General features: G+C 44.5%; 1 pseudogene; it reads right to left on the reverse strand.

Annotated features, from left to right (window-relative positions):
- Positions 1-7,757: 7,757 nt before the first annotated feature.
- Positions 7,758-23,840, reverse strand: part of LOC131273744 (factor in the germline alpha-like) — a 40,958-nt pseudogene continuing 24,875 nt past the window's right edge.

Genomic DNA, 23,840 nt, shown 5'->3' on the forward strand with positions numbered 1-23,840 from the left:
GAGGAGCAGGATATCATGGGTACCTTGGATTTTAGACCCCCAGGCCCTCTACCAGCTCCTCATATTCCCCTCAGTCAACATTCCCTCTAAGGGGCTGGAAGGCTATGTCTGCAGGGCAAGCCCCTGTCACGGCCTCCAGATTGTCACCCCCCAAGGACCTGAACCACCACAGCCCTCAGACCCCACCATGGGGCCTGCCCGAGCTCAGTCTCTGGAGTGAGCCCAGGAACTGAAGTTTGGAAACAAGCAGCCCACGTGACCCCTTTGCACACTGACCAAGAGAACCCACCACAAGGGCCCCAGAACCACCAGCAGGCAGTCCCTGGCCAGTGCCAGGGGAAAGCTCCTTCCTGCTCTAGCGTCCTCACATCCACTCCTGCACCTTCTCCCCCCACCCAGGGCTTCCCACTCATTCCCATTCCTTCTCCAGAAGCACCGAGTCCACTAGCCCTTGCCCATTCTGCTGAAAAAACCTGCTAGAAGACTCAGGACAAACTCGGCTCCCGTCTGTGCAAAGCTGCGAGGTGACGTGTCTGAGACCCTTCAGGGGGCTGTGGCACTGTTAGGGCCAGCGAGCAACAGCAGGGGGAAGGCAGGGCCTGGGAGGCACAGGTAAGCAAAGCCCAATCACAAAATGAGCCACTAAATGAGGAGTTTTCATTTAGTCCCGAAATACCAGGTCTAAGACTGCATGGCCACACGCCTTCAGATGCCCTCCCTGGTGCATGCAGTTCTCAAGTCACAAGCTGCTGGTGGCTCTTGGTGTTTTTCTGAGGCTTTCCCTGCATTTCTACTCATTTAACCCACACAAGAGCTCTGAGGGGGGTACTCTTATTCCCATTTTTCAGGTGAAGAATCTGTGGACAGAGGTTTGGTAACTCGCCCAAGGTCACACTAGTGGGTGGCCCAGCCAGGATTCACTCAGGGGCCCTGGTTCCAGAGCATTCCATGGCATGGCCTCTCAGAGACAAGAGCAAAGCTGCTCTAGGTTATCTCATTTCTACATGCTGCTGTGTTTCAGATTTAAGGCTGCTACCCTAAGATTTTATTAAATGTGATTTTTTAACAAAAGCAGTGTAACACACTGGCAACACCATACTTCTCTATAAAGGAAAATGAGGGGAAAAGGGGAGCTGGGGTGGAGGAAGGAATGACTGTCCTCTAACAGAACCAGGTATTAAAAAACCTGCATCCAGGGACGCCTATGTGGCTCAAGTGATAAGACCCCTGCCTACCATACAGGAGGACCCAGGTTCACTCCCTGGGACCTCCTGGTGAAAAGAGAAAGCGTGCCTGCAGCCAGCCGAGTGCCTGCCCTACTGGGTCACACACCAAGATGACACAACGAGAGAGAGACGAAGGGGAGAGTCAAAGTAAAGCACAGCAGAGACCAGGAATTGAGGAGGCACAACTGACAGGGAACCACTCTCCACATCAGAGGTCCCCAGGATCGAAACCTTCTGAATCCTAGAGAAAGACGAGAAGAGAGCAAAGAGGAAATAGATGCACAAGATCACACAGCGAATGGAAACAGCAGAAACAGCAGGGTGAGGGTGGGCGTGGGGAAAAATCTTAAAAAAAAAAAGTCCATCCAAATGCTTATACATACCACAAAATGGGTGAACACCAAAGACATGTTGAGTAAAACAAGCCAGACACAAGAGGACATACTGTACAGTCACTCCCAAAATAACTAGACTACACATTCACATGGAACAATGACAGGCTACCAGAGGCGGGAGTGGGGAATGGGCTGCTAATCCCTAGCACACAGCTGCTGGTTAGGGGGAGGGAAGTTTTGGCAATGGATGGTGGTGGCAGCAGCACACTGTGTAGTTACTACCTGCGTGTTATATACGCAGAAGTGGTTCAGATGGGAAGTGTTATATGAAATGGCACAAAGTTTTAAAGTGTCCAGCTCCTCCCAGACACCACCTGATTACAGGTGCTGAGAAAGTGGCACAAGTCCATGTCCTTAGGAATTTTTCATCTGTGAGACAAGAAATGAGACTTCTTCCTTCTTTGTATTAGTTTTCACACCAGAAAATCTTCCTTGAAGGTCCCATGCCCTCCCCCCGACACTCAGACACATCCACACAATTCCAAACTCACCTTGAAATTCAATGAGAACCATCACTGTTTGGCTCCACAGGGTATACCTGTGAGACCATGAAGATTCAGAGCTCCTACAGCAGAAAGTGGGAGAGGCCTGGCCTTCAACTAGGCACAGCAAAGCACAGGAAAGTAGTATCAGAACCCAAAAAGTCACATTTGACTAGCCACCAAAGGCCAGGTCAGGATTTTAGTGTTACATTTGATTGATTTGCAAGTTTTTCAACCTCCAAATCTTTTTGACAACTGTTTCTAGCCAGGAGTCACTTATGGAGAGTAGATGGAAGTACAGGAAACCCCAGCAGCACCCATGCTACGTGGTTTCTAAGATGGCTCAGTGGCCCCCACCTCCTGGTCTTCACATCCTTACAGAATCCCTCCCGAGATGCCAGCAGGACCTGTGACTTGCTTCTAACCCATAGAACATAGCAGAGGGAATGGGATGTCACTTCTGTGTAGGTTACATAAAATTCATCATCCTGTCACACTCTAGGGCCTTGTCGGCTTTCATGCCTTGGTTAGGCCAGTGGTCATATTGGAAAGGCCGATGTGGCAAGGAACAGAGGACAATTTCCAGCCATCAGCCAGCTACAAACAGAGGCCCTCAGCCAAAGAGTCCCAGAGGAAGTGAGTTTCCCAGTTACAACTCCCGTCAAGCTTTTAGACGAGACCGCAGCTTTGACTGACACCTTGAATTTTGCCTTGTGAGAGACCTCAAAACAGAAGATACAGCTAGACTGCTCAAACAGACTCCTAACCCACAGACACTGAGAAAAACATGTTGTTTTAAGTTGCTAAGGTTGTGATTTGTTTCACAGTAGTAGACAATCTTGCCTAGGATCTGAGGGTGACAAGGCCCTATTCTGGCTGGCCTTCCCCCAGGGCAGGCTGGAAGTGCTAGAGGAAGCCACATGCCCTGGGATCTGGCCAAGTTCAATGATGGTCAGGCTTAGTATACACCTGGCTTCCTCATCCCTGAGTGCTGGGGGGACAACGCTGGGGCACGTTCCACAGTGCCTCCCAGAGTTGCCCACAGCAGTAGCCTGCTCAGGTATACATCTTTGACGGGCTTTTCCTCCCTCTGCCCTGTTGGTGCTTCACATAATAACTACTACTTAAAGGTCTGTCTCAGAGTCTGCATTTCAGGGAACTCAATTTAAGATTAAGAAGGCTAGAAGTGTTAATGGGGGGTAGTATATGGGAACTCTTCAGCAGGATGTAAGCCTACAACTTCTCTAATAAGAGGCAAGACAGTGCTTTCAAACCAAGTCAGTGGCTAATTCTATGTCTAGATGTCCTAGAGACGCCACCCTCCACATAAATGAACATTCAACCAACTCTGTGGTGAGGCCTGTGGAAAGAACAGAAAGTCCAGAGCCTGGAGCCCCAGACTCAGTTCCAGTGACTTTATGGCATAAGGAGAAAGGGGTAACAGTGCATGCCCTCCTCCTATCCTACACCTCAGGGTTGTCATGCAAATAAAGTGGTACCCCAAGTACTTATGGTCCAATTACTGAATAAAGTGTGACAATGAGCAACTATAACTCCAGCCATACCAGAGGATAACCAACAGGCTCAGGGACAGGGGAGCGGGAGTGAGGACCCCCGGATTTCAATTTCCACCTTCATGGAAGCTCTAAATGTCAAGGGCTATAGCTAGAACCGTGTTCAGCCTTGATGATACAAAAGGCTTTCATGGCATTGGGAGTGGGATCCAGGCTACATCATTATTAGTTCCTCCCTCCCAGTCCGGTGGAAGGTACAGGAAGGTTTCAGAACTTTTCCAGTGATGACTTCCCAGCAGGACTCACTATATTCCAGAGTTGTTATTCTTGGAGTCAGTGTTGAGCCTTAGGGCTAATGCCTCTGAACAAAAGACCAGAGCATTTTGTTCCCAGGACTCTGGTTCTCTTAGTTATCCCAGTGCCCCTCAGTAGCCTAGAACCAGCAGACTGGTCTCATTCCACAGATCCCACTTAGGGCGTATGACGTCAGTAGGGGCCTCCTTGTCCTTGCCCTGAGACCCAGTGACACACAATCCCATGTTCAAAACAACTCCCACTTCCAACACCTTGGGAAGTTTTGCAAGTCTTTAACCAACTTAGTCTTATACCATCAGGAGCCCCTAGCCTTCCTCCTCCCTTCCTTTCTTCCGTGGACAGCACCGTTTCTTCTCTAATGAAGAAAGTTGGCTCTCCCTGATCCTTCTTCCATTCTTTTCTGTTTCTATTCACTGGCCCCAATGAACAAATGCCCCAAATCCAAAAGATAGAAAGCCAAAACCCCTCTTTAGAGGTAAGGCTGTAGGGCACGTTAAATTTAAGCAACTGTAGGTATTGCCAGAGATGAGGCATTTGGAATTTTGACCAGCAGGTAGCTGTTACCAAAGTAATTGTCACTTTCTATGTGACCTTGAGCAAGACCTAAGCCTTTCAGCCTTTCTGTGCCAGTTTGTTCATGTGTAAGACAGGGATAGTGGTACCTACTTCATAGGATTGTAGTGAAAACAAATTAGCATGTACAAAGCATGGTGAACAAAACCCAGCAGACATTAAGTCCTGCATCATTGTTAGTTATTGTGAAAAGTGAAGACTGTCTTCATGGTCAAGGCCCTTGGGTGTCTAACTTGCACAATTGTGCCATATAGCCCTGGCTGCGTATTTATTTAGAGAGCCCTAAATTCTCACTCCATTTGGTCAAAGTGTACAACTATAGCTAACATTTTTATTCCTATTAAAGTTTAGTTTCCCCAGAAGGGTTACAGTCACTTATTCCTAAGTGATGAAAATAGAATAAGATATTAGGTGTAAGTCCTAGAGAAGATAGAGAACCCCAAAGAGTGGGAGGGGAGCGGGGGGACACTGCAAGGGCTATAGGCCCTGAAGCTTATTTATTCAAGTTAGAAAGTTAAGATACAAATAGAGTTGTGTACATTTGTGATAAGCAAGGTCATTTAAAAGGTAATTATTAAATTGTCAGAGACTCTAAAACTTTGAAGACTGAACATACTTTTCTCTAGAAGGCAGCTCTGGGCCTTTTCACTTTTCATACTTGGGGAAGGCTGAAACAGAAGAAAACCAATTGTAAATGGCTAAAGGATAAAAGCAGACAGAAGAAATGTAACTAACCAAAATGTAGTACATTTACCTTCAGCAATAGATGCTTCAATTTAAAGTTACCATTTTGTACCCATTAAAGTCCCATCACTTTAATATATCCCGCTGCTGGCTAGGATGTGAGGAGGTCAGGAGCCTTTTGGTATTAGAAGGTGGTATCGTACATCAAGTCATAGGGCGTACCTACACCCCACGACTCAGGAGTTCCACTTCTCAGGATCTATCCTGAAAAACAAAAGTACAAACAGAGAAAGGGCAAACCATGTCAAGTTATTTGCCATGTTTGAGAAGAAAACAAGCCAATTTAAATGGCAGAGAACTGTCTATTTGGTGGTCTACTAAAATTTGTTAGAGCGATTATATAAGTAGTCTCTGAACATGCCAATGATAAAAGAAAACAGGACACAGTGTTATGTACCCTCAGAAAACTTAACTCGGTTGTATAGGGAAAAAAGCAACATTTAGAGTTTTTCCATCAGTGGTTCCACCAGGGTGGTAAGATCACTGAGTCTTCTAAATTTTCTGAAATTTCTACTTCAAAAGTGAATCCATGATTAAAAAGATAGTCACTCAAATCATAATCAGGCAGTTCAGATATTAGAAACCATGAAGAAACTCACTGATTACAATCAAATGCTTTAACTCAAATTTCCTAGTCCACTAGTTTACATTGAGTGGAGCTTGTCAGATTAAAGTATATCAGTATGTAACATTATTACTACATCCTTTGCCCAACACATCACTGACTCTCATTCCATCCTCTGTGTACATATATTCATCACTGGACTGAGGAAAGACAGAGGATGCTTAAGAGGCAAAGAACCCCCACAAGGATTCAGACATTGACTTTAAATTCTGAACACAGTTCTTTATTTACTCAAAGATGATGGGCCTTAAAGGGGCAAGTTAGAGGTTCCTATCATCTGAATTATAAGGGTTTATCAGGGAACTCATTGACAAGCTGAGGATGCTACAGAAAGTAAAGTTACATTTCTTCCCATCTAATCATGTTCATAACTGACAATCATGTTTTGGGTGCATGAAAGTCCAGCAGGAACCAGAGACCAGAACCAGGCATTGTGGCCATAGCCAGGCCTTCCCACATCCAGAGGGAAAGCTACACAAATGATCCTTCCCCAAACCCCTCATAACAAGTAGGGGTTTGGCCACCAAGCCTGATAGAGCCTTAGTCTCTTCCTGGGCTCCCGGTGCAGATCACACAATGCTGGGGGACTCTGCCACTTGGGTCCTCTCCCCCCAAACCCCCTCAACACAGAGTAGACAACAGGGTGGGGGGAGAGAAATTTAAAAAAATAAATCTTAAAAAAAAAAAAAGGGTAAATCTTTCCAAAGAGAAAGGAAGTAATACAAAGAGGACAAGAAGAGTCCCTAAAATAATCTGGTATTTATAACCCTCTACTCCTCCCATTAAGAGATCTACTATTAACATACTTCTTGGAGTCATTTTGTCCCTGATCTGTTCTGGACACCACAGCTATACCAAACGAGACATGCCTTTTATAAAGCCTCTCCTAGTGTCTCCTAGAAACATTTCCTCTAGAAGTCCACTAGGATGGATGAGGACTAACTTCAGTCAACTTAACCACCAGGCCCAGGACGTCAGAAATAGAATTTGTGGCTCTTTCAAATTATGCTCAGCTCACTGACAAGCTTGGGCAGCACACACCAGTGAGAGTTCTTGTCCAACATGCCAGACTTCATACCATAAACCTACTTCCACAATTAATTCAATTCCCCCCCATAGAAAAATGAGTTCCAACAAAGGGAATCTCCCTCTCATGTTCAAGAGATAGAAGCCTGTGTTCCCTCTGACATTTTCTTATCTCAGTCAGATTCAGCCTTAAGAGTCTCCCTTGGGTGTCTGGTTTCATCACTTGCTCAGTGGCCCCAGCCTGGAGAATCCACCACTGGAAGGGGCATCACTCCAAGGTTACTTCCATCCCATCTACATGCTCTGGATCCCCCACCTTTTCAAACTGCCAGAAAAGTTCCAGAGCACATACCACCCCAGCACCAGCCCTTAAACCACCCCCAAGGATTGAGAAACAGTCAAGTCTCAGAGCCCAGTGAACCACTGGAACAGCCTTCCCTCTGAGCGCTAACGTCCTTAGTCCAGGGCTACAAAGTCAGATATCTGAAGAAGTCGAATGGGCTAGTGAGATACAATAAGGGGTGGGTGGGGACTCTGACAAGCCAGAGAACATCTCCATCAAAACAAAGTTCAGTTTGGAATACTCTTCTAGCCAAACTCCTCAGAATATGCCCTGTGAGCCTCCCATGGTCAGAGATTCTTAACTTTTCCTGTTCCATGGACTCCTTTGCTAGTCAGGTGAAAATCACAGACCCCTTACGAAGTCCACACTATACTGTGTACTATTTAATAAATATATCACACCCACACTGACATATCCCCACAGGAATGTCCGAGTTTCAAGTTCTCCGCCCCTTGTTAAGAAGCCCTGCCCTGAGGGAACGCTGGAGCAGATGAGCTGCTCCCCAAGCAGAAGCCTAGGGCAGCTTCAGGGGGGAAATTTTCCTGTCACAAGTAGCTCCTACCTGGGAAAAGGAGAGACAAGGAGGCTTCAGGGTGTTTCCAGGGTGCTAATAAGTTTTTCCCAACTGTCTAAGCCATCTCAATTCAGAGCTTAAACTGTTCAAGGAAGTTTCCCCAGTGATCAGTTTTATGCACCGATGATCACAACCTGAGGAGGGGGTTAGTGGGACTCCAGCACCCACAGAGCAGCCTCCTCTCAGCAGCTTTCCAAGGAAGCTCCTGGGACATGCCAACACTTGAATCTTTGATTCTGCCTTATCCAGGCCCCACGCAGGGTCTTCATCCATATGTGCCCCCAGCTCTCATGGCATCTCACTCCAAAACTGAATGGCTTATTTTTTTTTTTTAAGATTTATTTCTTCCCACCCCCACGTTCTTTGCACTTTCTGTGTCCTGTGTCTTTAGGAGGCACACAGGAACTGAACCCGGGACCTCTGGTATGGGAAGGCAGTGCGTAATCACGTGAGCCACCTCCTTTCCCTGCTATGTATGTCTCAATGTTTCTTCTTCTTGTGTCTCTTCTTGCATCATCTCTTTACATCACCTTGTTGCGCCCGCCGGTCACATCATCTTGCTGTCTTGTTCATTTTCTTTGGGAGGCACTGGGAACCTGTGCTCCAAGATTTTGTTGTGTCTCTTATTATGTTTTTTTTCTTCTTGTATCTCTTGTTGCATCATCCCGTTGTGTCAAAATCCCCACCTATCCATCACACTAGGTCGTAGTCTTCTATGGTCAACCACAGACCTCCCACGTCATAGGCGGGAGCTCAGTGGCCTGGGCTACATCCACTTCCTGAGTGACCCTTTTCCAGAGACACAGCCTCGACAACATCAAAGACAATTCTGAACAAAAGTTACACTCTTGAATGATGAGACATACTCACCTCACAGCCATGCGTGACAAAGAATAAATAAAGTGAGGCAGCAAACACCTTTACCACCCAGCAATACCCAACCCCTACACAGTAAAAGCCTCCATCCTGAAACTCCATCAGTTCTACATGAGCCTCTTCTGGACTTTTTTTAATCCCCATCTCCAGCAAAACCACATGCTGTGGCTACACACAGCTCTAGTCCCTCTATCAGGACACATCCTTGCCAATTCAGTCCCCAAGTGAACCTGCTCTGGCCACACAAGTCAATCTCCATCCCCGCGATCAGCAAATTCTCATATACTTTAAGGACTTTGCCTTCCAGCGACGTTGATTTTGTACTACCTGTTTTTACCCCCAGCCTCCCAAAATAAATGCCCATCCTTGCCAGCACCAGGATTCTACTTCCCAGGTCCTCTCCAAGGGCAGGAAGAGGAAACTACTCTGCAAACTGCCTCCCAAATCTTAGGCCCTTCTGCACACCAGCATTCAGTCCAATGTGGCGTATCAGCTGGCACCGGGTTTCCAGTTAGGGTGTCTGACCAGGATCCTGAAAACCTTACATAGCCACCCCCTTTGGATAAGCTGGACAGGACTCTAACCAGAGCCAGGAACCTTTAGTCAAATAAAGGGCAGCCAAAAAATTGTGGGAAGACGGCAAAGAAGTTCTGAGAAGTATTAGACAGTAACTGTCTCAATCAACTATTTCCAAACTCTGGAGTCCAGTAGAATGCCGTACAGCATCCAGGGAACAATGGGGAGAAAATGCTCGTACATGGAAATAAATGCCAGTGAATCACACATGCCACACAGCTGTTACAACCATCCAACCCCCATTCTCGTGGCAGGCAGCAGAGGGGTACAGCCCTTGGCATAATTTGCTGATGCCAGAAGGGGACAAAAGCTAGTTCCAAGATCCAGGGGGTGGGAGGAAGAGAATGGTCCAAATGCTCCTTTGGATTAGCTACTTCAAACCACTAGGCACCCAGTGCTGAGAGCTGCCAGTGTTCTAGCCCACGCTGGACAGAAGCAGCAGAAGAGACTTAAAAGACGACATACTTCTTCAGAGCTGCGGGAAGACAGTGGAGGGGATGCATTTGGTAGGCAAATGCCAAGTCAAGAAAGCACAGCTTTGGGGAGCCATAGAAGCAGGTCTAGGCACCCACCCTGTCCCCTCCCTCAGGGCAGTTTGGAGCAAACCAGTGCTCCCTTTGTGGGGCCCTGGCCTTGCTCCAGCTGGCAAAGACCAACTTAGGACATTCCTCACTGGTGCACCCCCTGCCTCTTCCCAGAATGTGCCAACCAGGGAAAAGCAACTGGAGACTACAAAGGCAGTGAGAGAAACAATGGAGGCCAGTGGCTGGGGCAAAGGCTGCCAAGGCTGGCCTGCTTTACCCCATGCAGGGGAACACCAGGGAGAGGGAGGATGTCTGTGGCCTGAGAAGTAGAGGACAGGGGGCTTTCACACTCCCATAAACAGGGAACCCCTAACACCACTAGCAAGCACAAGCCCAGCACAAGACACAGGCCAGAAGAGACAGGGAGGCCCCTGCACTGTGCATTCACCACGTGCTGACCTCCCTGATCAGAAGGCTCACCCCTGCAGAGAGTCCAGCCAATGCATATCCAGTTTGCAAACTGCTGAAAGGGTTTCTGCTAAGGTTTATTTGGTTTTCTTATCTCCTGAAACACAAGAAAACCTGTCATATCATGAGCTGGATACAAAGTCAAGAAACAGGTCAAGGAATAAGTCTGAGCTAACATTGATATATGAGTATGTATAGTATGCCATGAGAAATCAAAGAAACTGGAAACAATGGTGCATTCAAAGAAAAGAGATACAAATCCAGAAGACAGTGAAGATGACCTGACTGTGGATGTACTAGACAGACTTAAAGTGACCTTCAATTTGCTCAAGGAGATGAAGGGGGTGGGGCGGGAGAAATGAAAGGCTTCTGGGAATTAAAAAAAAAAAAAAAAAATGAACATGTGAATCTCAAAGAGCCAGAAGTTTTAAAAGAGAACCAAACAGAACTGCTGAAGACCACAATAACGAATATGAAAAATTCCCAGGAGGCTTTCAGCAGCAGATCAGAGCTGGCTGAAGAATGAATCAATGAACCTAAACACAAGACAAGTGAGTCAGGTGGAGAAGCATTCAAAAAAGCAAAAATAGCCCAAGAGACCTCTGGGATACCATCAGGCACACCAATATTTGCATTCTGGGGGTCCCAGAAGAAGAGGGGAGAAGGAAAGTTCAAAGAAACAACAACTTCCTAGACTCAGCTAGAGACGTTAATATGAATATCCAACAAGCTCAGAGAACAAACAGAATAAAGTTGAAGAAATACACCCTGTCACATCCTGATCAAACTGGGGAAAGCAAAGGACAAGGAGAATGTTCTGAAGTTGCCTGAGGAAAGCAATGTTATGTGCAATGGAGTCTCAATTAGATTAAGTGTGCAGCTCACCAGAAACGGTGGAGGCCAGGAGGCACTATGTTGAAATACTTTGCGTGCTGCAAAACGACAAATGCCAACCAAGAATTTTATATCCAGTGAGACTTCCTTTCAAAAATGAGGGAGAAAATAAGACATTTCCAGATAAACAAAAGCTGAGGGAATTCACCCCCACTAGACCTGCCCTACAGGCGATGCTAAAGGGAGCTATTTAGAGTAAAAGGGAAGGACTTTAGACAGTGGTTCAAAGCGGCATAGAGAAATAGAGACTCCTGGTAGAGGTAAGCATAGGGGCAGTTACTCCAGTGCTGTCGTATTTAATGGTACGCAACCCTAACTCTTACCGCAGCACCTAAAATGCAAATTAATAAGAACAGATAGAGAATAGATAACAGGAATGGTAAATGTGGATGCTATTGAAATAGGTACCAAATTAAATGATTGTTAGAATTAAGATGTTAAATTTCAGCTCCACAGGTTAATCACCAAGTAAACACATGAAAAATATCATCAAAGAAATGTTTTTCAAAATGGCATAGTACCAAAAGCCAAATATGAGAGTAGGCATTAAAAGAATTGAGGGTCAAAAAAAAAAAAAAAAAAAATATATATATATATATATATAACTTGCAAATTCAAAATAGGAAAATGGCAAAAGAAAGTTCCGCATTATCAGCAGTTACTTGAATGTAAGTACATTAAACTCCCCAGTCAAAAGGCAGAGATTGGCAAAAGTGGATAAAGTATTACCTAATTATATGCTGTCTACAAGAGACTCATCTTAAATTCAAAAGGCATAAGTAGGTTGAAAGTGAAGTGATAGAGGAAAAAAAATATGCCATGCAAGAAGTAATATAAAAAAAGGGGAAGGGAGGGAAATGTACGTGATTCAAGTGGTTGACCACCTGCTTCCCTCACGGGAGGCCCCAGGTTCAGTCCCTAGTACCTCCTAAAACGAACTAAAACACAAGCAAAACAAAAAAATCAACTCAGGACAGCCAATGAAGCTCAGTGGTTGAGCACTGGCTTCCCACATACAAGGTCCTGGGTTCAATCTAATACCTCAAAAACAACAACAACAACAAAACAGAGCTGGTATAGCTATACTAATAACATAAAATAGACCTTAAGTCAAAGCAGCTATGGGGGACAAAGATGGTCATTATATACTGGTAAAGGGGTCAACACAACTAGACAGTGATACATATACTTAGCAGCAGACTCCTAAAATATATTCAGCAAATATTGACAGATTTGAAGGGAGAAATAAACAAAATAAACAGTTCTACATTAGGAAATTTCACTATACCACTTTCTTTTTTTTTTTTTTAAGATTTATTTATTTATTCTCTCCCCTTCCTCCCCACCCCCACCCCAGTTGTCTGTTCTCTGTGTCTATTTGCTGCATCATCTTCTTTATCCGCTCCGACTTTTTATCCACTTCTGTTGTTGTCAGCGGCATGGGAATTTGTGTTTCTTTTTTGTTGTGTCACCTTGTTGTGTCAGCTCTCCATGTGTGCGGTGCCATTCCTGGGCAGGCTGCACTTTTTTCACGCTGGATGGCTTTCCTTGTGGGGCGCACTCCTTGCACGTGGGGCTCCCCTATGCGGGGGACACCCCTGCGTGGCACGACACTCCTTGTGCGCATTAGCACTGCCCATGGGCCAGCTCCACACGGGTCAAGGAGGCCTGGGGTTTGAACCGCGGACCTCCCATGTGGTAGACGGATGCCCTAACCACTGGGCCAAGTCTGAGTCCTATACCACTTTCAATAATGTCTAGAACATCTAGTCAGAAGATCAATAAGGAAATAGAAGAATTGAGCTATACTCTCCACCAACTAGACCTAACAAACATATACAGAACACTTCATCCAACATCAGAGTATACATTCTTCTCTAATACAAATGGCTTATTCTCCAGGGTAGACCATATCTTAGGTCATAAAAGAATATTCTTTTATGAATATTCAAAAATATTGAAGTCGTACAAGGTATCTTCTCTGAACATAATGGAATGAAACTAGAAATATCTGAGGGAAAAATGGAAAATTCACAAATGTGGAAATTAAACAACCAACGGGTTAAAGAATAAGTCACAAGGCAAGTTAGGAAGTGATTTGATGTGAATGAAAGTGAACACACAACATACAAAAACTTAAGGGATGAACAGGCAGTGCTGAGGGAAATGTTTACCTCTAAATGCTTAAATACGAAGAAAGGTCTTAAGTCAGAGACCTTACCTCAAAACTTGAGGATCTAGAAAAACAACTTATCTCAAAACAAGCAGAAGAAAGGAAATAGACATTAGAGTGCAGTAAACGAGAATTAAATAGAAATCAACCAGAAGTTGGTTCTCTGAAGAAAAAAAAAAAATTTATCTAGAAGGGAGAGGGAAAGGGGCCAGAAAGGGGTAGAAAGAGGGAAAGAGGGGAAGAAAATCAGAAATGAAAAAAGACTACCATTAGCCCCACGGGAATAAATAGAAAAACCTAGATGAAATGAACAAAGTCCTAGAAACACAAACTACCTACACTGACTCAAGAAGAAATAGATAGCAGTGATCCAATAACTAGTAAAGAAATCAGATCAGTAAGCATCTCCCAAAGAAGAGCCTAGGAGCAAGTGGCTTCAGGGGAATTTTACCAGTGTTCCAGAACAATGAACACAAAACCTGCTCAAACACTTCCCCACACCCCAAAAACAGCTAAAGAGGAAGGAACACTCCCTAACACATAGGAAGCCAGTATCATCCTCATGCCAAAGCCAGATAAAGATACTGCAAGAGAAAACTATACACCAATATCCCTTATTAATAGTGATGAAGAAATCTTCAGAATACTAGCAAGCTGAATCCAACAGCATATTAAAATTATACACCATGATCAAGTGGGATTCCTAACAGGTATGCAAGGGTGGGTCAACATAAGAAAATTAATGTAATATACCACTTTAACAGAATCAAGGGGGAAAAGCTAAATGATCATCTTAGTTGATGCAGAATAGGTGTTTGGTAAAATCCAGCACTCCTCCTTCACAAGAACACTCAAAATTACGAACAGAAGCAAACTTCAACATGAAAGGGGGCATCTATGAAAAACTCACAGCTAATATAATTAATGGTGAAAGACTGAAAGCTTTTTCCCCTCTAAGATCAGGAACCTGACAAGGACGTCCACTTTCCCCCCTATTAATTCAACATTGTACTGGAAATTTTAGCTAGAAATTAGGCCTTAGAAAGAAAAGCCATCTAAGTTGAGAAGGAAAAATTAACTTTCCTGATTTGTAGATTGCATTATCCTATATAAAAAAAAATTGAGGGGCGGCTGGGAGGGAAGAACCATAGAGCTACTGGAACTAATAAATGAATTCAGCAAAGCAGTATGGTGCAAGATCAATATGCAAAAGGCAGTAGTGATGATATACACTAATAATGAACAATCATTCAATAGCACCACAAGGATCAAATATCTATGGGAAAGGAAAAAAAAAATCTAACGTAGGATGTAAAGGACTTCTACAGAAAACTATAAGACATTGCTAAAAATTCCAAGATGACCATGGAAGGGCATTCTGTGTTCATGCATTAGAAGACTAAATGTCATTAATATGTCAATTTTACACAAAGAAATTTACAGATTCAAGGCAACCCCAGTCAATTTCAACAGACTTCTTTGTAGACATGGAAAAGCCAATCGCCAAATTTATATACAAGAGTAAAGGCCCCTGAATAGCCAAAACCATCTTGAAGAAGAACCACCAAGTTGGAGGACTCACAGTTCCCAATTTTAAAACTTATTACAAAGCTACAGTCATCAAAGCAGCATGGTATTTACACAAATAAAGACTATGGAATCTAACCCAGTTCAGAAATTAACCCTTACATCTATGATCAACTAATTTAACAAGGTTGCCAAGTCCTGTCAATAGGGAAAGAAGAGCCTCTTCAACAAATCATTCTGGGAAAACAGGATGTCCATGTGCAAGAGAATGAAAGTTCACCCCTATACCTCATAGCATATACAAAAAAAAACTCAAAATGGACCATAGACCTAATATAAGAGCCAGAACTATAGAACCCCTAGAAGGAAACATAAGGAAGCATCTTCAGGACTTTGTGTTAGATGAAAGTTTCTTAGACTTTACACTCAAAGCACAAGTAATAAAAGATAAATGAGACTTCATCAAAATTAGTTTTTATCATGAAAGCAAAAACATAAACTAATCAAGGGGATAAAATATTTGGAAGCCATATATCCAATAAGTGTTTAATATCTAGAATATATAAAGAAATCCTACAACTCTAAAAAGACAACCAATTTTTAAAATTGGCAAAATACTTGAATAGACATTTCTCCAAGAAAATATACAAGTGACCAAAAAGCACATGAAATATTCATTATCACCCATTACGAAAATGCAGATCAAAACCATAATGATACACCAATTCATACCCATTAGAATAGCCACTATTAGAAAAAAGCAAAACTCAAAGTACTGATGAGTGGAAATAGGAACAAATTCATTCATTGCTGTTGGGAATGTAAAATGGTGCAGCCACTGGGGAAGGCAACTGGCAGCTCCTCAAAGTATAGAGCTACCATGTGACCCAGCAATCTCACTTCTAGGTATATACCCAAAAGCAATGAAAGCAGGGACTCAGATATTTTCATACCAGTGTTCATAATGGCATTATTTACAGTTGCCCAAAGATGGAAACAACCCAAGTATCCATCCACAGATGAAGAAAAAGGGATATATAAACAATGGAATATTATTCAGGCATAAAAAGGAAATTCTGAATCATGCCACAACATGCATAGACCCTGAAGGCATCACGTTGAGTGAAAAAGTGAGACACAGAAGAATATTGTATGATCTCATGGATATGAAATAATTAGAATAAAACTCAGTCAATCTAGAATATCATTTACCAGGGGATTGGGGGGGTGGGGTAGGTAATACTAGGAGTTAATGCTCAAGATGTACTCATTTTCTCTGTGGGATGATGAAAAGTTTTGGTAAAGGTTGGTGATGATTTTAGTGATTAGAGTACAACATTATGGACATATATACATACTTGAAAGTAAAAGGAAACTTAAAATTTAAAGAATATTTTTAAAATGAGACATTTTATTTTGTATGCATGTTACTAGAATAAGACTTTTTTAAAATCCAAGGAACAGAGTGAACCGCAAATGAAATCATTGACTACAGCAAGTAGAACAATTACATAAGTGTGCTTTCATCTATTTTAAATGGATCACACCAATGCAAGGTGTGAACAGCATGGTAAATTTTCACAAAATTGTTGTAATGTTTTAGCATGGAAATAGCCACACTTCAAGTTACAGACTTTGACACCTAGATGACTTTAAGAAGGAATACTTTACCAGTCTCCTGATGGGGCAGATAACTCTAGTTGTAGACAGCATACTCTGGTGACAAGTGTATGCTGAGTCGCCACTGCTGCCCTCTGCCCAGAGCCTGCCCTTGTTTTTCAAGCCCACCGTACAGCTGGCAGGCAGGGTGATGCTTCTGGATCATTCTCTAACCATGGATATATGGGGCGCAGAAGTATTGTTCTATAGTTCAGATCTGGTTCTTGTTTCTAGGAAGCATATTTGGTATCGAACAGTATAATACGATAAACTTTGGTGATTTAAATCAATATATTTCAGAGGTTTAACTGACCACATTTCATTTAAACAGTAAGGGCAAAGTTGATGGTATAGAGAAAAAAGTGTTACTCAGTCGACTATTCTGATATTCTATAATCTTACGACCTTCTGCCCTGGGCATCTAAATATTACAGCATAGGAAAATTTTAACTGCTCTGCTCTTAAGCTGAAAAAAAAAAATCATTTCTGTTGCACAAAACACAAGGAAAACCTAAGGCAGCCACCTGCACAAGTCTAAACACTGTGACCACACCACAACCCAACCATTCACTTTGGCCAATAGACAATCCATCCCCATTGCAGGACGTGTCCTCCCAGCAACACCTGACCAGTACTGGGGGACAAGCAGAAGGAAAGAACCAATTCAGCAATACATTGTACACCTGGCTGTTTCTGCCCTAACTTGACATAATATTTCTCTTCTCTTTTTTCTCTCTCCCCATCTGTCTTTAAATACAAACCTATGACCTTCACTTGATCTGACGGCTTTTCTCTTGCTTCCATTCTTTTGATCCCTCTTCTAACAGACTTGCAGGTTGACTGGAACTTGAACTCTGTCACTGCTCTCTGTTTGATTCCAAATCTTTACCAATTATATTCCCTCGACCCTCTCCCTACAAGTTGACTTCCAGCCCACTCCTCCACTAACAAATGCTGAATCTGGTTGCTTCCTCAGCACCCCTGTAGCTTCTCACAGCTTCCCTTGGTGGCCAAAACTCTCTCGTCCTTGATCTTTTACCCGACCTTGGCTTCTTTCTCATGGCTCCTCCTTCCTCTAGCCAACAGGTGTTCCCTGGGGCTCACTTCTAAGGTCTCTCTTCTTCCTTTTATTGATCCATTTTCACACCTTCTGTGGAACAAGCCCATAAAACCAGTCCAGCCTCCCAATGCCTATTGGACACTTCTGAGCTATGCCACCCTGATAACGGCGGTGATACCCGGGGTTTCATTTTGCAAAGCAGGCTCTCTATATGCCAAGGTTCAGTTAAATATTTAGCAGTTATCATCCAGGTGCCCTGGACAGTGACAAGAGCTAAGTATATAGATGGTTAGGAATGTGACCAAAGCTCATGTAAACCTGGATCCAAATCCCAGCCTTGACATTTCTTAGCTCTGTGGGCTTAATTTTAGTTGCTCCTTCTATAAAACAGGGATTGGAACGAGCTGACAGGATTATCAGACACGAACTGGAAGTATACATCACGTACCAGGCACACAGAAAAGGCTCATTAGATGATAGCTAGTGACATTCTGAATTCTTAAGCCTTTACCTCAGCATCTTTGGCTCCTTCCAACACATCACTGAGAATTTGGATGTATTCAGTTGCCCCTTTAAGGATATCAACTTTGCTAGGCTTCCTGCTTTGCGGAAGGAATGGCACACGTGCCTTCAGTTTGACAAAAACAAGACTGAGCTTTTTATCTAGAAAACAAAAAGGTACAGTGACACAGAGAAGGTAATTTGTACATATACATCCCCAACCCATGGAAAGGGGCTGTGAAGCTCATTTCTACAGCCCTTTTATCTGGCTGGTGAATCTAAGCAGGCATATTCTGAAGAACAGTAGTTCTACTGGCAGAGACTTTCAGGGCAAAAGGAGCAGCAAAACTCAGCACTGTGGGTGAGCCAGGGGGTACGTCTACATCGTCCCTTGACCAAATCCCACTCACTGGAGAGGGCACCCACTGCACTGTAGTAGAGAAGCACTAGGAAGTCTTTGTTAAAAACTCCAAGTCAGCTACACCCAGACAGAAAACCCCCTCCCCCATTCACTACCTTTATAAAGCCTATAGGGTGTTTAAATCAGTCAGCCTCAGATTGTTTATCTGCAAAGTAAGGAACACCACCATTGCAGCTTTTTGTGGTGAATAATGTAATGGACAAGTAAAAATACCTCACCAAGCATCGCACACTTAGAAAGTCATCAGTAAATGGTACTGATGACTAAAATGGACACACCCTTGCCTACTCAAGCACTGTGCCACCAACCCTTCAAACTTTTCTAGCTGAGCTAATGTTATAGAGGCCAAAGAATCTGTAGTTGATGACACTTGAAACGTAGCTTGAGGTGCCTCATTTTTTTTGTCAGAGGCCAGAGGCCCTGGGCTACCAGCACCTCATTTCTCTGGAGTATGACTCCTCACCACCCTCTTTCCCAGCTCTAAAGGGCTAGAACTCTGACGACCTTGCCCCTGGAGGACACAGGCCCTGGAAAAACTGGCTTCCCCTGGACACCACCAGGGATTTGCTTTGAGACCAAAATGTAGAGGAAAAGGTGGAATGGGGCGTCCTTTGCGACCTGAGCACTGGACAGCACACAGGGTCGGGAAACTGAGGCTCAAAGTACATGCACTAATGAGCTCTTTAAAAGCACCTGTCCGCAAGAGACATTTTCACAGCTGTCTGGAGCCTCCCCTTACCTCTTCCTGGACCCCGTTCCCGCGCAAGCCTAGGCGGTGAGGAGGCCACCCGCCCAGCGCCCAAAAAGCAGCCTGGGGATGGTAAGTTCACCAAAGCCACCGTCTCTCCTCCGCCAACCAGGCGCTCGAGGGGGACCTCAGGAGGTCTGAAGCCGCGGCGAGCGAGGCTGCCCGGGTAGGCTGAGAGGGCAGGGCCAGCCCGCCCGCGGGAAGGGGTCGGAGGCGGCGGAGCAGCGACGGCCCTGGACGCCCGCGCTCCTTGGCCTTGGCCCCGCGCCGCCGCTCCAGCGCCAACTGCACGTCCTGGGTTGCCAAGGAGTCGTCCGAGGGCAGACGCCTGAGCCGGCAGGTGGCAGCCAGCTGGGCAGCGGCCCGAACTGCTCCCGCAGCACGTCCTGCAGCACCTCGGCCTCCGGGACGTCCAGGAAGGCGGCGGCGCCGGGCTGGGCCCTGACGGCTCAGGCGCAGCGTCCATGGCTGAGCGCGAGGCCGGGCCCGCCCCCCACAGCCCCTGCCCTGCTGGGCAGAGGAGAGGCCGCGCTCAGGGAGAATTGGGCCGCCAGGGTTAAAGGCAGGAGCCCCTTTTTAACTAGCTCCACCGGTGATTACCAGGAGCCTTGACTAAGGGCACTGGTTCCCGAACTTGACTGCACCTGGAGGGGGGCGGGGGACGGGGGGAAGCAAGTCAATAGTAGACGATTCCAGCCCTATTTCTACATGTGTATTCAAAAAGACACCTGTACATATGCATAAATTCACATACGTGTGCACGTATGCATATACACAAATTGCACATGCAACTTTCTAAAAATCCATTTTCAAATAAATGTTGTAGAAAAAGGTGGAAGACTAATAACAAAGAGCTCCTGCCTCCACTTCTCTCTACTATTTAATCACATTTGCTATTACCCTTTTCTATGAATAGTCCCACTTTCATTATTCTTTTTCTGGACTATTTAAGTGGCAGAAATGATGTTCCAACAGGGAGGGAGGAAGGAAGAGGAAGAAGGAATTCTCATTGTGTCTGGGCTATGCTGATTCCAGAAATTCATGGGCCCCTACTAATACGAATTGGAGAAGGGAAAGTGCTCTCTCATAATAGATGCCACCAATTTGGCCACCATCAGGGAGTCAACAATGGACACCAAGGAGTTGCTCCTCACGAAATAGTTCTCAGTGACAAAAGAAAAACTAGTCAGTTTAGGGTGAAACCACCTGGCAGGCACCCCTTTGACCAGGTGATCAAGGTTAGCATCAGCAGTGGGGGCACAGGTAACATCATGCAACTCCTGATGAGATGCACGGAGAAAAGCCGAGCTCCATTTCTATGGGATCCCTGCCAAGAAGGCCTGACTAAGTCTCAACATGAGGAAACACTGGGCAGATTCAGCCTACAGAAGGCTCGTGTGCTTACACGTATACACATATATCTACATCTATCTGTGTGAATATCTCATGCATGTGTTTATTTTTAAAGCCATGAGTGCACATTAATATTTCCAGTTCCAACCCAACACCTCAGATTTCTCTCTAGTCTTCCCCCTTTCCTTATTTTTAATTCCCTTCTCCAACAGTGAAAATCCTGATCCCCATTATCCTCAATACATTGATTTATTTGCCCAGCCGCTGTGCATAGCCAATTTCCTAAGCACACCAGCCACTCCCTTGGCTCCCTGCCATCTGCTTGGCCCCACCTCCTCCCCAGCTCCCAGCCATGCCACTCTCTAAGGGAAGGGCAAAGGAAAAAGAAGAGGACACACCAAATTGTAAACCATGCTTCCTGAGCAGTGAGTCTGGGAGTGAGGTATGATCTGTGCATCACATCTTTTACATTGTTTGCATTTTTCACAGTAAACATCAGTCACTTTTGTAAAAAAAAAAAAAAAAAAAAAGAGAAAAGGACTTTCTTAAAGAAAAACAAGTTTGTTTGGCCTAGGTACATTTGATGTTATCTTCTGGTAGGCAGACAGAAGGCAGCAGAAACCATCTGTGTAGGAATGAAGATTAAAATGGAGATAGTTCAACTATTCACTTAGTTTTCCTTGAGAACAGCAAAAATATCATTATTCTAATTTATTGCCAAACCCTTGAGTGAGCAAGCTGGTGTGCATCAGGAGTCCAGTGTGAGAACCCCAGAATTTACCCCTTCTTCCTTTCTTTTTTTAAGATTTATGTATTTATTTCTCCCCTCTCCCATTGTGTTTGCATTCCCTATCTGCTTTCATGTCCATTGGGTGTGTGTTCTTCTGTGTCTGCTTGTCTTCTCTTTAGTCGGCACCAGGAACCAATCCTGGGACCATCCAGAATGGGAGAGGGTTGCTCAATCTCTTGTACCACCTCAGCTCCCTGTTCTGCTGCATCTTTTACTGTCTCTCCTCTGTGTCTCTTTTTCTTGCATCATCTTGCTTGCATCAGGTCTCCACGTGGGCCTGCTATCCTACTTGGGCCGGGACTCCGCTCATGCCAGCTCACCACATGAACCAGCTTGCCTTCAGCAAGAGACCCCAGGATTGGATCCCTGGATCTCCTATATGGTAGACGGGAGCCCAGTCGCTTGAGCCACATTCTTCCCGTTATTCCTTCTTCCTCCTGCACCAACCTCAGCTCTAACTTTTGGCCTCTTGTGTGTTAGCCATCTGTTCTGAAGGAAAGCAATCATAAACTCATGTGAGCTAACATGTTAAACATGAGAGTGACTGGTGTTGATACCTTGACACCACATAGCATTTAGTTGACAGAAATATTCATCTGTGTAAATCTCATTGGTTCCTCATAATCCTGTGTTAAAGGCAGAAGAAGTATAGTTACTCCTAATATATTCATTCACTCAAATATATTCATTGATGACTCATATGACAGACATTGTCTTAGGACCTGGGACATACAGGACTACTAACTTACTTTTGGCCTGGGACTTGCCATGGAGTAGGTTCTCTGGGGTTACTTGGCTTTGAACTACAGCAAGAATTGCTAGCAGTAGAGATAGAGCCACTTGGATGTTGTAAGTGAGTGCAATACAAAGACCTACAAAACGGATATGTGTGCCACTTTCCTTGACTGCCTGGAATTTGCTAGGTCCAAGGGTGGGTATCAGTGCTGTAAGAATTTTAGAGCACCGGAGAGCTGGGGCATTAGTTGGCAGAAGATATTCAAAATGGCTGACTATAAGCATGTGCAGATTTTCCTCTAAGCTTGTGATTTCCCTCATCCTCAAAACACTGTTATATCTTTCTCTAGAGTGTGTTTACTTTCTTTCCTTAGAAAGTGCTTCCCAGCCCTAGAAAGCCAGGCCTGAGAGGCCATTTCTGGGCAACTATAAAGTCTATGCCTTCCTTCCACCATGTGAGGGTCGGTCTCTCCCCTAAATCACAATATGTGGGACCCCAACCTGCAGTCTGGGTTATTACTCTGAGAAAGACTGAAAAACAGGTCTGAGAGAAAAGTCTTGTGGACACCAGGGTGGTGGCCATTGTCCATCCAGCAATCCAGAGTCATGGAGGGTGACAGCTGTGCAGGCTTCCCACAGAGGAGGCAGGGCAGAGCAGGCATTCCACAGCACAAACTGATAACTTCCCTCCAGGTCACCTGAGAGGTCACTGTCTCCTCAGAAGGCTCCAGTCAGGCTAGAGAGACCTTAATTATGCCTTTCTGACATTCTTTTGGGGAATTTTCAGCATTCTTCAGGAGGGTAAGGGCCAGTCCAGGCCTGAAAAGTGGCCCTGGGTGTTAGCAGGTTGGGGGTGGGGTGGGCATCCCCTCAGGCCGGCCTGCCTCTGTCCACCACCTCTCCTGGTATCTTTGGAGAGCCCCAGGCTAAGGCGGGCTAGATTAATGATGAACAGCTGCCTGGTCCTCCAGACTGTCACACCCCCAGATTTCCAGCTCCACAGGACTCCTTCCTGCGGCTCTGAGGAGGGACTTGAGCTGCTCACTACCTTGCCTCCTTATGAAACACAGGCTTCATTGGGGGTGGGGCTTTTTATCTGTTTGCTTCACTGATGAATCCCTGAAACCTAGAAGAGTGTTTCCTATAGAGTAGGGGTATAATAAATATTCCTTGAATGAATGCATATTGCTTAAAAAGTAGAATTCCTGAGTGCAGATTTAGCTTAGTGGTTGAGCTTGTGGTTCTCAGATACGATGTCCTAGGTTCAATCCCTGGTACCTCCTAAAAAAAAATAAAGAAGTCTTTAGATTTAGTGGTTTTAAATCTTTACATATTAAATAGTAACACTGAAATATATACAGCAAAAGCTATTAGAAATACAAGGAGAAAGTGGCAAAATCATCATCATATTAGGAGAGTTAAAAAAAATCAGAGAAATCGACGGGTTGAGTAGACAAAACATAAGTTTTATTGTAGTCTCTTTGAATACTAAAAATTACAATCCTAATCTAATAAATATTTAGCCCATGGAGCAATTTTAGAAAATCAACATGCATTAACCACAAAAAAAATCTCAGTAAATTCCAAAAACGTAGGACATGTTATTGAATACTGGCTTCTACTGATGCAAAGCAAGAAAACCCTAAAAAAAACAAAAGAAATACAGGCCAAGAAATCAATAAACGCATCTCATTTACAGTTATACATGACACAAAATA

This window comes from Dasypus novemcinctus, chromosome 17, assembly GCF_030445035.2.
Source record: "Dasypus novemcinctus isolate mDasNov1 chromosome 17, mDasNov1.1.hap2, whole genome shotgun sequence".
In the NCBI taxonomy this organism is placed as follows: Eukaryota; Metazoa; Chordata; class Mammalia; order Cingulata; family Dasypodidae; genus Dasypus; species Dasypus novemcinctus.